Below are 13648 nucleotides of genomic sequence, written 5' to 3'. Positions count from 1 at the left end.
CACCACCACCACTCACCCTCACCACTCACGCTCACCACTCACTCACTCCCTCTCCACTCACCCTCACCACTCACCCTCACTACTCACTAATCACCTTCACCCTCACCACTCACCCTCACTACTCACTAATCACCCTCACCACTCATCCTCACTACTTACTACTCACCTTCACTCACCTTCACCACTGACCCTCACCACTCACCCTCACCACTCATCCCCACCACTCACCCCTAACCACTCACCCTCACTACTCACCATTCACCACTCACCCTCACCACTCACCCTCACCACTCATCCTCACCACTCACCATCACCATAAACCCTAACTACTCACCCTCACCACTAACCCTCACCACTCACCCTCACCACTAACCCTCACCACTCACCCTTAATACTCACCACTCAACGTCACCACTCTTCGTCACCACTCACCCTCACCACTCACCCCTCACCATCACCACTCACCCTCACCACTCACCATCACCACTCACCCTCACTACTCACCATCACCACTCACCCTCACCACTCACCCTCACCACTCACCCTCACCACTCACCCTCACCACCACCAATCACCCCTCACCACAAACCCTCACCACTCACCCTCCACACTCACCCTTCCTACTCACCACTCAACCTCACCACTAACCCTCACCCCTGACCACTCACCCTCCCCACTCACCACTCACCCTTCCTACTCACCACTCAACCTCACCACCCACCACTCACCCTCACCACTCACCCTTCCTACTCACCACTCAACCTCACCACTCACCACTCACCCTTACCCTCACCACTTACCCTTACTATTCACCACACACCCTCACCACTCACCCTCAACATCAACACTCACCCTCACCACTCACCATCATCACAAATCCTAACCACTCACCCTCACCACTCACCCTCACCACACACCCTCACCACTTAACCTCACCACTCAACCTCACCACTCACTCTCACCACTCTCCCTCACCACTCACCGTCACCACTCCCCACTCACCCTCACCACTCACCCCTCACCATCACCACTCACCCTCACCACTAAACCTGACCCCTCACCACTGACCACTCAACACTCACCCTCACCACTAACCCTCACCATCACCACTCACCCTTACTACTCACCACTCAACCTCACCACTCTTCGCCATCACTCACCCTCACCACTCACCCCTCACCACTCACCACTCACCCTCACCACTCACCCTCACCACACACCACTCACCGTCACAACCATCACTCACCCTCACCACTCACCCTCACCACTCAACCTCACCACTCAACCTCACCCTCACTACTCACCATTCATCCTGACTAATCACTACTGACCAATCACCACTCACCACTCTCCACTAACCCTCACCACTCAACCTCCCCACTCACCCTCAAAACTAACGACTCTCTCACCACTCACCCTCACCACTCAGCACTCACCCTCACCACTCACCCTCACCACTCACGCTCACCACTCACAACTCACCCATCACCACTCACAACTGCCACTCACCCTCACAACAACCACTCACCCTCACCACTCACCCTCACCACTCACCCTGACAACTCACCCTCACTACTAACCCTCACCACTCACCCTCACCACTAACCCTCACCATCACCACTCACCCTTACTATTCACCACTCAACCTCACCACTCTTCGTCACCACTAACCCTCACCACTCACTCTCACCATTCACCCTCACCATTCAGCCTCACCACTCACCCTCACGACTCACCACTCACCGTCACAACCACCACTCACCCTCACCACTCACCCTCACCACTCAACCTCACCACTCAACCTGACCCTCACTACTCACCATTCATCCTGACCAATCACCACTGACCAATCACCACTCACCACTCTCCACTAACCCTCACCACTCAACCTCACCACTCACCCTCAAAACTAACGACTCTCTCACCACTCACCCTGACCACTCAGCACTCACCCTCACCACTCACCTTCACCACTCACGCTCACCACTCACCACTCACCCATCACCACTCACAACTGACACTCACCCTCACAACAACCACTCACCCTCACCGCTCACCACTCGCCCTCACCACTCACCCTCACCACTCACCCTGACCACTAACCCTCACCAATCCCCCTTACCACTCACCCTCACCACTAACCCTCACCATCGCCACTCACCCTTACTACTCACCACTCAACCTCACCACTCTTCGTCAGCACTCACCCTCACCGCTCACCACTCACCCTCACGGCTCACCCTCACCACTCACCGTCACAACCACCACTCACCCTCACCACTCACCCTCACCACTCAACTTCACCACTCAACCTCACCCTCACTACTCACCATTCATCCTGACCAATCACCACTAACCAATCACCACTCACCACTCTCCACTAACCCTCACCACTCAACCTCACCACTCACCCTCAAAACTAACGACTCTCTCACCACTCACCCTCACCACTCAGCACTCACCCTCACCACTCACCTTCACCACTCACGCTCACCACTCACCACTCACCCATCACCAATCACAAGTGCCACTCACCCTCACAACAACCACTAACCCTCACCACTCACCCTTACCACTCACCCTCACCACTAACCCTCACCATCACCACTCACCCTTACTACTCACCACTCAACCTCACCACTCTTCGTCAGCACTCACCCTCACCGCTCACCACTCACCCTCACGACTCACCCTCACCACTCACCGTCACAACCACCACTCACCCTCACCACTCACCCTCACCACTCAACTTCACCACTCAACCTCACCCTCACTACTCACCATTCATCCTGACCAATCACCACTGACCAATCACCACTCACCACTCTCCACTAACCCTCACCACTCAACCTCACCACTCACCCTCAAAACTAACGACTCTCTCACCACTCACCCTCACCACTCAGCACTCACCCTCACCACTCACCTTCACCACTCACGCTCACCACTCACCACTCACCCATCACCACTCACAACTGACACTCACCCTCACAACAACCACTCACCCTCACCGCTCACCACTCGCCCTCACCACTCACCCTCACCACTCACCCTGACCACTAACCCTCACCAATCCCCCTTACCACTCACCCTCACCACTAACCCTCACCATCGCCACTCACCCTTACTACTCACCACTCAACCTCACCACTCTTCGTCAGCACTCACCCTCACCGCTCACCACTCACCCTCACGGCTCACCCTCACCACTCACCGTCACAACCACCACTCACCCTCACCACTCACCCTCACCACTCAACTTCACCACTCAACCTCACCCTCACTACTCACCATTCATCCTGACCAATCACCACTAACCAATCACCACTCACCACTCTCCACTAACCCTCACCACTCAACCTCACCACTCACCCTCAAAACTAACGACTCTCTCACCACTCACCCTCACCACTCAGCACTCACCCTCACCACTCACCTTCACCACTCACGCTCACCACTCACCACTCACCCATCACCACTCACAAGTGCCACTCACCCTCACAACAACCACTAACCCTCACCACTCACCCTTACCACTCACCCTCACCACTAACCCTCACCATCACCACTCACCCTTACTACTCACCACTCAACCTCACCACTCTTCGTCAGCACTCACCCTCACCGCTCACCACTCACCCTCACGACTCACCCTCACCACTCACCGTCACAACCACCACTCACCCTCACCACTCACCCTCACCACTCAACTTCACCACTCAACCTCACCCTCACTACTCACCATTCATCCTGACCAATCACCACTGACCAATCACCACTCACCACTCTCCACTAACCCTTACCACTCAACCTCACCACTCACCATCACCACTCACGCTCACCATTCACCACTCACCCCTCACCGCTCACCTATCACCACTCACAACTGCCACTCACCCTCACCACTCACCACTCACCCTCACCACTCACCACTCATCCTCACCAATCACACCCTCACCAATCACCACTCACCCTCACTGCTCACCCTCACCACTCACCACTCACGCTCACCCTCACCCCTCACTAATCACCACTCACAACTGCCACTCACCCTCACCACTCACCCTCACCACTCACCCTCACTACTCACCACTCATCCTCACCAATCACACCCTCAACAATCACCACTGACCCTCACCACTTACCACTCACCCTCCCACTCACTACTCACCCTCACCATTTACCCTCACCATTCACCCTCACCACTCACCCTCACCACTCTCCCTCACCACTCACCCTCACCCTGACCACTCACCACTCATTCTCACCAATCACACCCTCACCAATCACCACTCACCCTCACCTTCACCACTCACCCTAACCACTCACCCTCACCACCACCACTCACCCTATTCCGGTTTTAAAAAAAACTTGCTTACGTGTCGCCAAGTATGCTTAACATTTCACTAATTTAGATTTTGACATTACACATACAAAACGTCAGCTTGTACTACTGTCATGATAGCAGGTAGCACCACCACAGTGATGGTGAGTGGTGAGGGTGAGTGGTGAGCGGTGAGGGTGAGTGGTCAGGGAGAGCGGTGAGTGGCGAGGGTGTATGGTGAGTGGTGAGGGTGAGTGGTCAGGGTGAGTGGTGAGGGTGAGTGGTCAGGGTGAGTGGTGAGGGTGAGTGGTGAGGGAGAGTGGTGGTGGTAAGGGTGAGGATGGTTGGTGATGGTGAGTGGTGAGCGTGAGTGGTAAGGGAAAGGGGTGAATGGTGAGGGTGAGTGGTGAGGGTGAGTGGTGAGGGTGAGTGAGAGGTGAGGGTGAGTGGTGAGGATGAGTGGTGGTGGTGAGGGCGAGGATGATTGGTGAGGGTGAGCGTGAGTGTTGAGGGAGAAGGGTGAATGGTGAGGGTGAGTGGTGAGGGTGAGTGATGGTGAGTGGTGAGTGATAGTAAGTGGTGAGTGAGGGAGAGTGTTGAGGGAGAGTGGTGAGGGTGTATATTTTTTGCCTATGATGACAGCAGTATATGCTGACGTTTTGTATGTTTAATGTAAAATAAAAATGTGTGAATGTGTGTGTCTGTGACATGCAGTTTGTTAAAAAGGGAACAGGGCGATTCTAAATGAATCGACAACCATCGATTCCTTTGCACGATTTAGAGAATCGATTCTTGGCGCGTCGGGTTTAAAAGTAATTACAGAGTTTTATTTTCATTGGTATGTTATGTTTTAATGTTTTCAGGAGTTTTTAATTATATGTTTGCCCCGGTCAACGCCGGATATTTCCCGTTCGTAGCAGTTTATATCGACTATAACCAACTTATAGTAAACGGGAATCGTCCGATTCTAAAGGAGTCTACAACCTTCGATTCCTTTGCGCGATTCAGAGAATCGATTCTTGGCGCGTCGGGTTTAAAATTAATTACACAGTTGTATTTTCATAGGTATGTTATGTTTTAAAGTTTTCAGAAGATTTTAAATGTATTTTCCCCCCGGGCAACGCTGGCTATATATAGTTTATGGCACAAAGTCGTCGCCTGACACGGGTGTGGTGTCGAGGCCTAGTACCGTGCAGAGCCTCCGGCCTCGCCTAGATTGCCCACCCGGCCGAAGCTGGGTGCTGTGGCCGTTACAATAATACTGTCTAATCGCTATAATTTTATTATCTGCAGACCCTATAATAGTAATTGCGCACACTGGAGTGGGGGGGGAGTGAAGAGGACGTGAAACCTTGATGTATTTACCTCAGCGTCGCGTGTTAATGCGTGTGCATATTTTTAACGGGAATGAAAAATGGCGTCCACCCCGCAGCGAAGGCGTCGCTGGCCGTTGCCAGGGGCAACCGCCGTGGTCCGCGCCGGTCGGCAATAGTAAATAAATAAATAAAGAGAAATCGCACCAAATCAATAATCGGACCGATTTAAAGGCGACGGACGAAAAATCGGAATTGCCTAAGTTCACCGCGGGGCCGGGGGCGTGCCCACCGGCAAATTTTTTTCGTCCTAAACCCCACGGCCTGAGCGCCAAATCCCTCGCAAGCGAGCATACGTAGAGGGACAGACGGACAGACGGACAGACAAAAAGTGACGTTTATAGGTTAGATGTCTAACACAGAAGCATTAAACAATGATCAGCTTTGCTCATGAACGTGTGTGCTCTGGTCACGTGCACCACCATTGTGAGTGTCCCTCACTCACCGCGTGTTTGACTGCAGTTCCCGTGGGCTCAGTGAGTCAATGGGCTCAGTGAGTCAGCGCTGTCCCTTCTCCCGTCCACCCGGGTTTAGGCTGAGTCACAACAAGATCAGAGACACCGGCCTCCGACTTTTAGCGAACGGGATGTTTGGGAGAGAAGGAAGTTTGGAGACGTTAGAGTGAGTAATGTCCTGATGCACACACACTTATGTAAGTACACCTAAACAAATATATACACACATACGGACACAAAACACAAAGATACTCAGTATAGCATAATAATGTTGTATTTTAACGTCGATTATAACTTTCTTTTTTATGCACTCATCAATTAAGTTAATAGCCACACCCATTACGACACTTTCAACCACTTAAATAACAATATAATTACAATTGTCACATTACCTACTCTAACCAATTATATTGTTTCAAACTATATTATGTTAATACAGTAGATAATCGATTAAATTATTCAGCGGCTTAGGAGGGAAAGGGGTACTGGATTTTCAAAAAACACCAGATAACCGCATCATTATTTAAAATAGCTTATTTTTGCACATTCTTGAATAAGATGTGTATAGGTGTTCTGTATATATATTTAGTGTTTAAAATAAATATACGGAGACAAAATAAATATCCTGCTGTAAAAGTGACTTTACTGTACCGCATTCACCACTCCAATATCGAAGACTCTGCATGGGGTGATGTGCGTATTAGGCTCTTGTTCAACAACTTGTGTTAGACAACTTGTGTTTGACAACAACCTGCGTTTGACAACAACAACTTGTGTTTTACAACAAATTGTGTTTGACAACAACAACTTGTGTTAGACAACAACTTGTGTTTGACAACAACAACTTGTGTTTGACAACAACAAATTGTGTTTGACAATCGTCGGACTGATGCAGCCTTCAGACCGGTGCTCTGGCAAACGCCGAATTGCACGAAATTTTCGCCCGATCGGACTGTATATTTTATCTTTCTATGACTAGTTATCAGTCATGAAAAATGTATATACGTGCAGTATTTTTATTGTTTAACTTGTTGTATATGTAGTAAGTATCAGGAGGCTTGACGACAGGGTCGGAGGCACACTTATTTATTGACACCAACTTGTGCACAGTAATGGGTACACACAATACTTAAGGGGGTATCGTCCCCTTCACTCGGCTACAGGGATACACGACTTCTAACCCCGCTAACCTACGCCCAAGTCCTCCACTACGGAGCTAGGGGAGGCTAACTATCCCAGCCCTGGTCAAGCTGGGATCCCGGCACCCTGAGTCTCCAGACTGGCTCGTCAGTCTGGGCTCTCGGGGCCATGCCACCGGCTTGCCCTGGTCGGCCCTGATAAGGACAGCGAGCCAGGGGAGCTCCGGGGCCTATGCTAGCTGGTCTTCCGTCTTCGCTGGTTAAAGCTGATACCCCGACCACGAGCCCTCCGGCTCACCACCTTTTATAGTACTCGGCCCCCGGGAGGGGCCCGTGGGGGATGCAGGTGCGGACGTCGGTGTGAGCACCTCCTATGTGTACGGCCCTAACCACGCCCCTTGTGTTTGTTGGCCATCCGCTCCCATACACAATTACACCTCTACATCACCCCCCCCTGTACAGCTCGCAGCCGTCCCCGGCTGCAACAAAATCAGAATAAAGGTGCATCCCTCCCCAAAACCGTGTGTGCCTCACGTAATTTTAACAAGAACAATGACAACCATAACAACAACAACAATCAACAACAACAACAAGAAACAGGTAGAAGAAGAAAGAGAAAAAAATAACCCGGCGCACCCTCCCAAATAAATACCCCATTCCGCAAACCCAACATATATACACGCACTCCGGACACCTCCCCCCCCACTGTCCGCAAGGGCCCCCCAACGGCCGACCTCACAATAGTCTGCGCATTTTGGCGCGCGTTCTCGCGGCGGGCCCGTCACAAGGGCCCGTCCCGGCACGCTCAGTGGCGGTTGTTGACGGTCCGGGTGCAAGAGAGTCTGGCGTCGCTGCCGAGTGACCCCCGACCCCTCCGGGAGGGGTTGGCGGGCGTGGACCCGTCACTCCTGTTGCCCCTGGAGATGGAACAGTTGATGTCAGGTTAGGCGAGAGCAGCGACGTCGGGGGGTCGGCGGACCCCTCACACGTTTGGCCATGCGTGTGTGTGTGTGAACCACGGGGCGGCGCAATGAATGGTTTCAACCTTGAGGGGTGCACGTACCACCGACGCCTCCCCCATTTGACGCGAACACATTGCGGCCGTAAGACCTGTACGACCTCCACTGGCCCCCGCCACGGCCGTACCAACTTTGACGAGGTTGCCAGCGGCACCTGGGGACAGTGCAACCATGCCCTGTCCCCTGGTTCCCATTTGAACACGTGTACCCGCCCCAGCCGAAGCCTCTCGTTCGCCTTCTGGCGGAGTTCAGAATTTTGCACGGCCGCTTCCCGCGCCTCAGATAACTTGCTGATGTTAAATTTAACGTGTTCGGACAATGTAGACTTCGCCTGAGGCGCCGAGAGCTTCAGCTGGGTCGTCACAGGGGGGTTAGCCTCGCGGCCATACATTAAAAAGAAAGGGGAAAATCCGGTGGCCGCATGGGGAGCCATCCTGTAGGCTTGTAACACACCGGAAATGCGAAGGTCCCAATCTGTCTGGGATTCCGATACCTGCTGGGACAGCATGGACGTGATAGTCCGATGCAGCCGTTCCACCATCCCGTCAGTTTGCGGGTGATATGGGGAGGTCCGAATTTTCTCCGTACCCAAGAGGTCGCATACATCGCGGAGGAGTTTCCCCGAAAAATTCTTACCCTGGTCAGTCAGCAGCCGTTCCGGAGCACCCTTGTCGAGGACATAGCCCTGGACAAAGGCCTCCGCGATGGCTGCTGCCGACTGGTTGGCCAGGGGCCAGGCCATAGGCCATCTCGTGAAGTATTCGACCCCTGTCAATAAATACCTATTTCCCTTGGGTGTAGCGGGAAATGGGCCGAGAATATCCAGAGCAACGAGCTCGTTAACCCGGGAAACCTTTATGGACTGCAGCGGAGGGTTGGACTCCCTCGCTGGTGGCTTCCGCTGCGCGCATTGCCTGCATGACCCCAAGAGATCCCCCACGTCCTTTGCCATGCCCGGCCAGAAGAAATCGAGCTGGAGCATGGCAAAGGTCTTGTGAACCCCCAAGTGCAGGAGCCGCTCATGCGCAGCCCATACCACCTTACCCCTCAATGCTGCAGGCACCACGAGCCGTTGGCGGCGGGATTTTCCGTCCCAGTGCATTAGAAGCCCCTGGAACAACCCCCACGAGTCAACGTTCGCCACCCCCTGACCAACCCCCCCGGTGCGACGGCGCAGAGCGAGGAGGGAGGTGTCCTCCATTTGGAGGCGTCCCCACTCCGCAACCGACAACCCCAGCAACGAATCCCTCCCTTCTTGCTCGATAGGACCCGAAGCCGAAGGCGCATCGGCGGCGGCCACGAAGACCGAATTGGTGGTCACGTTCGGGGGCCTACAACGCCCCGAACCCAAAAGGCAGGCACACTCTGAAGTGGGTGGCAACCACGACAGGGCGTCAGCGTTCGTGTGGCGGACGCCCTTACGATATGTGGTGACAAAGTCGTAGTCTTGGAGAATCTCCAACCATCGAGACAACTGCCCCGATGGTTGTTGAACCCGCAGGGCGTACTGTAGAGCGGCATGATCTGTACGGACGGTGAAACGCCGACCGTACAGATACGGGCGGTACTGCTGAATGAAATAAACAATTGCCAATAATTCCCGACGGGTAACGCAGTACCGTTGTTCCGCCGGAGACAGTACTCGACTACCGTAAGCCACCACATGCTCTACGCCCCCAATGAGCTGGGACAGCACGCCCCCAATGCCCGTGTTAATTGCGTCTGTATCGAGCAAGAAGGGTTGTGAGAAATCGGGGTAATTCAACGGCGGAGCCCCCACCAGGGCATTCCGGAGGGCGCGAAAAGCAGCCTCCTCCTCCGGCCCCCAATGAAACCTGACTCCCTTGGACGTCAAGGCATGCAATGGTTTCGCGATCGTAGCGAAGTCAGCCACAAACCGTCGATAGTACGACGCGAACCCAATGAAAGTCCTGACCTCTCCCACCGAGGTGGGAGTCGGCCAGGAGCTGACGCATTCCGTTTTGGCGGGATCAGTGGATATCCCCGAGCGCCCAACAATGTGACCCAAATACCGCACCGATTCGCGGAGCAAATGGCACTTCTGCGGTTTAAATTTCAAATTAGCAGCCCGCATTTTGAGAAAAACAGCACGCAGCCTCTGGAGGTGTTCATCGAATGATTTGCTAAAGACGATGACATCGTCCAAGTAAATCAAACACGAATCCCATTGCAAGCCTGCCAAGACCAGTTCCATTAACCGCTGAAAAGTTGCCGGCGCAGAATGTAAGCCCATCGGCAAGCGGTTAAATTGGAAGAGGCCTTGCGGTGTACGGAAAGCCGTCTTAGGTTTGGATTCGTCATCCAGAGGAAGCTGCCAGAATCCAGAAAGTAAATCGAGGGTGGAAAACAATCGCGCCCCCGCCAAGGCATCGAGCGACTCATCCATTCGAGGAAGCGGGTACGCATCTGCCACAGAAATTTTGTTCAATCGCCGAAAGTCGACACAAAACCGCAGTGAGCCGTCGTGTTTTTTCACCAAAACGATCGGCGCGCCCCACGGGCTGTTGGAAGGGGAAATGATATCGGCGGCTAGCATGTCATCAACAGCCGATTTGACATGATCCTTTTAGGCGGGACTCAACCGAAAGGGATTTTGGCGGATTGGCGCGCTGTCACCCGTGTCAATATGGTGTCGCAGCAATTTAGTACAACCAATATCAAATTTGTGTTGACTAAAAACGTCGGCAAATTCTTTCAGGAGAACTCGCAGCTGCGCACGCTGCGAGTCGGACAGGTCCACTGATCCCGCGCAAAGCGCATCCAGCCATCCGTCATCACAGTCCGAATGCGGTCGCGACGGAGGATCGGTGCTTACCTGACCCACGAGTGGTTCCTCATAGGGTTACCGGCGTTGCGTGTGCAAGCACGGTCTCTTGAGGAACCACGGCCGTTCGCGATCCTACATTAAGGACTGCAATGAAGGGGTCCCCATCCCCTTTCACCATGGTCTGAGCCGCTAGCAAATCGGGTCCATTGACCCCGGCCCGAGATGGTCCCAACAAGACCCCCCGATCCGCAACCCCTTCAGCAAACGGCCGACGCAACCTAAGAGGGACGAGCATTTGAGCCCCCGGGGGTACGCGCACAGTTTTTGTCACGAGCGCCTGCACGGTGGCAAACGCCCGACGCTCCGTGGTGGGGGAAGACAAAAATGTAACACGTCGGCCCGACAGGAGCTCGATGCACCCCTGGTCAATCAAGATACGAATGGGCATTTTGGCCAAGAAATCCGTCCCCAACAGGCACGGAACTGCGAGTGAGGAGGAAACCAAAACAGGCCCGGATAATTTAATGTCTCCAATGCAAATTTTGGCGCGGATTTGCCCAATAATGCCCAGCGAGCCCCCGTTAGCAGCATAGCATGGCACGTCAACGGGGAGCAAGGGACGACTTTGAACGGGAAGGATGTTATAAATCAAATCAGATATTATGGTCGCCGATGCCCCGGGGTCAATTAAAATCCGCACCTCTACCCCATCAATATGACCGACCACAACCGAGGATCCCGCCGACGCTGCAACGACACGATGGGCGAGCTCCGACCACTGACCCGGTTGGAGCGCTCGCCGCATTTCAGAACGATCGGGCGCAACGGCCGGCGATTTTCGAGCCCTGTTCAGTTGAGCGCGTGAGTGTGTGTCGGATGTGTGCATGGGCCAAACGTGTGAGGTGCCACGACTCGCCGTATTTCTCTGCTGGAGCTTGGGTGGAGACGGCGCGGCGTCCTGACGAGGTGTCGCCCCGCGCTGACGGGGAGCCCGGCATCCTGTAGCAACGTGGCCTTGCAGGCCACAGTTGTAGCAGCGTGTGAGCGCCCCAGATGGCCTGGGCTGCTCCTGGCGGCTCGGTCCATTCCGAGCCTGTGGTGCCGCCGATCTCCATTCCCCCCGCCGCTCCACCCCGCAGACCTCCTCCGATGGGAGGGTGGTGGCCGCCATGGCATGGCCGGCCACCCCCTTGGCAGCCTTGCGACGCAGGGACCGCAAGCCCCCGTGGATGTGGCGCGCGACCAGCAGGGACGACATCTCTGCGTCATCTTGAGCCAAGACGGCGACGTCCAGCTCATCAGCGAGTAGCAGCAGCTTTTCAGCCACCATGGCGTCCACTCCCTCCTCGTCCATCCGCGGAAAAGCTGCCTTTGCCAGGGCCAGGAGAGCCGTCCGGAAGGCCAGGGGCGATTCGTTGGCGCCCCGATGCCGATCGTGGAACAGCTGCCTGCAGTCCGAAGGCGGCCCATAGACGGCTGACAGCAGCTGCAGCGCCAAGTGCAGCGTGGCGCGCTTTTCCTTAGGCGCCGAGGTGAGGGTAGCCAGGGCGTCGTTGTCCAGCATCGCCGGTAGCGCGCGTAGTGCTTCGGCGTCCGTCCAGTTCGCCATCTCTTGATGAGCGATGAACCGCCTTTTGAAGCCGCCCCAGTCTCCGTCCGCGCCCACGAATTCTTTGAGAGGCGGCAGTCGCTGCTGTAACGCGACGTCCGTGGCTGCGGATCGCGCTCCGTCGCTCCCAGCAGATGTTACAGTGTGGGCGGGCTGCGAGCATGGCATCGCCGGTCGCTCTGATGTTGACGCGCTGGCCGGTGCTGATGATGTCACGGCTTGTGCTTGGCCCTCAGCAGTCACCTGACGCGGGCCGGCCCCGCCCTCTGCTCGCACTGTAGCGATGGCGGGAAATTTAACCGCGAGCCGCGTCGGGGTGGCGGGAAATGTCGCCGCGCGTCGGCTGCTGTCGTCGTCCCGCGCAGCCCCTCCAGCCCCCAGCCGCGTGATCTCTTCCAACGCGGCGGCCACAGCGTAGAGCAGCTCCGCCAGGCGGGAGTGAGCCAGCCGAAGTCTCTCGGCCGACGCATCCCCCCCTTCCTGTCGTAGCAGCGCGGGTGTACTCGGCCCCGGCTGCTCCGATCCGACCTCGGCCATCTCTGGTGGCGATTCGGCCGCGGTGTCCTCCATCTCCGACTCCCTGGTACGTGTCGTCCCTCGTGTGTCCATCGTTGAACGTTTTACTTCTGACCCCAGATGTAGTAAGTATCAGGAGGCTTGACGACAGGGTCAGAGGCACACTTATTTATTGACACCAACTTGTGCACAGTAATGGGTACACACAATACTTAAGGGGGTATCGTCCCCTTCACTCGGCTACAGGGATACACGACTTCTAACCCCGCTAACCTACGCCCAAGTCCTCCACTACGGAGCTAGGGGAGGCTAACTATCCCAGCCCTGGTCAAGCTGGGATCCCGGCACCCTGAGTCTCCAGACTGGCTCGTCAGTCTGGGCTCTCGGGGCCATACCACCGGCTTGCCCTGGTCGGCCCTGATAAG

At 55.0% G+C, this 13648-nt stretch overlaps 1 protein-coding gene and 1 pseudogene across 1 annotated transcript in view; one reads left to right on the top strand and one right to left on the bottom strand.

Moving 5' to 3' along the window:
• Positions 1-13648, bottom strand: part of LOC133362981 (uncharacterized) — a 439193-nt gene that overhangs the window by 104152 nt on the left and 321393 nt on the right. The gene's annotated exons all lie outside the window — the stretch shown is intronic.
• Positions 1-13648, top strand: part of LOC133362985 (NACHT, LRR and PYD domains-containing protein 3-like) — a 38475-nt pseudogene that overhangs the window by 22815 nt on the left and 2012 nt on the right.

This window comes from Lethenteron reissneri, unplaced genomic scaffold (assembly GCF_015708825.2).
Source record: "Lethenteron reissneri isolate LAM-NWPU_2019-01 unplaced genomic scaffold, ASM1570882v1 scaffold_1639, whole genome shotgun sequence".
Taxonomy (NCBI): domain Eukaryota; kingdom Metazoa; phylum Chordata; class Hyperoartia; order Petromyzontiformes; family Petromyzontidae; genus Lethenteron; species Lethenteron reissneri.
The sequence above is the reverse complement of the archived record's forward strand: the minus strand, read 5'-3'. Positions and strand labels throughout refer to the sequence as shown.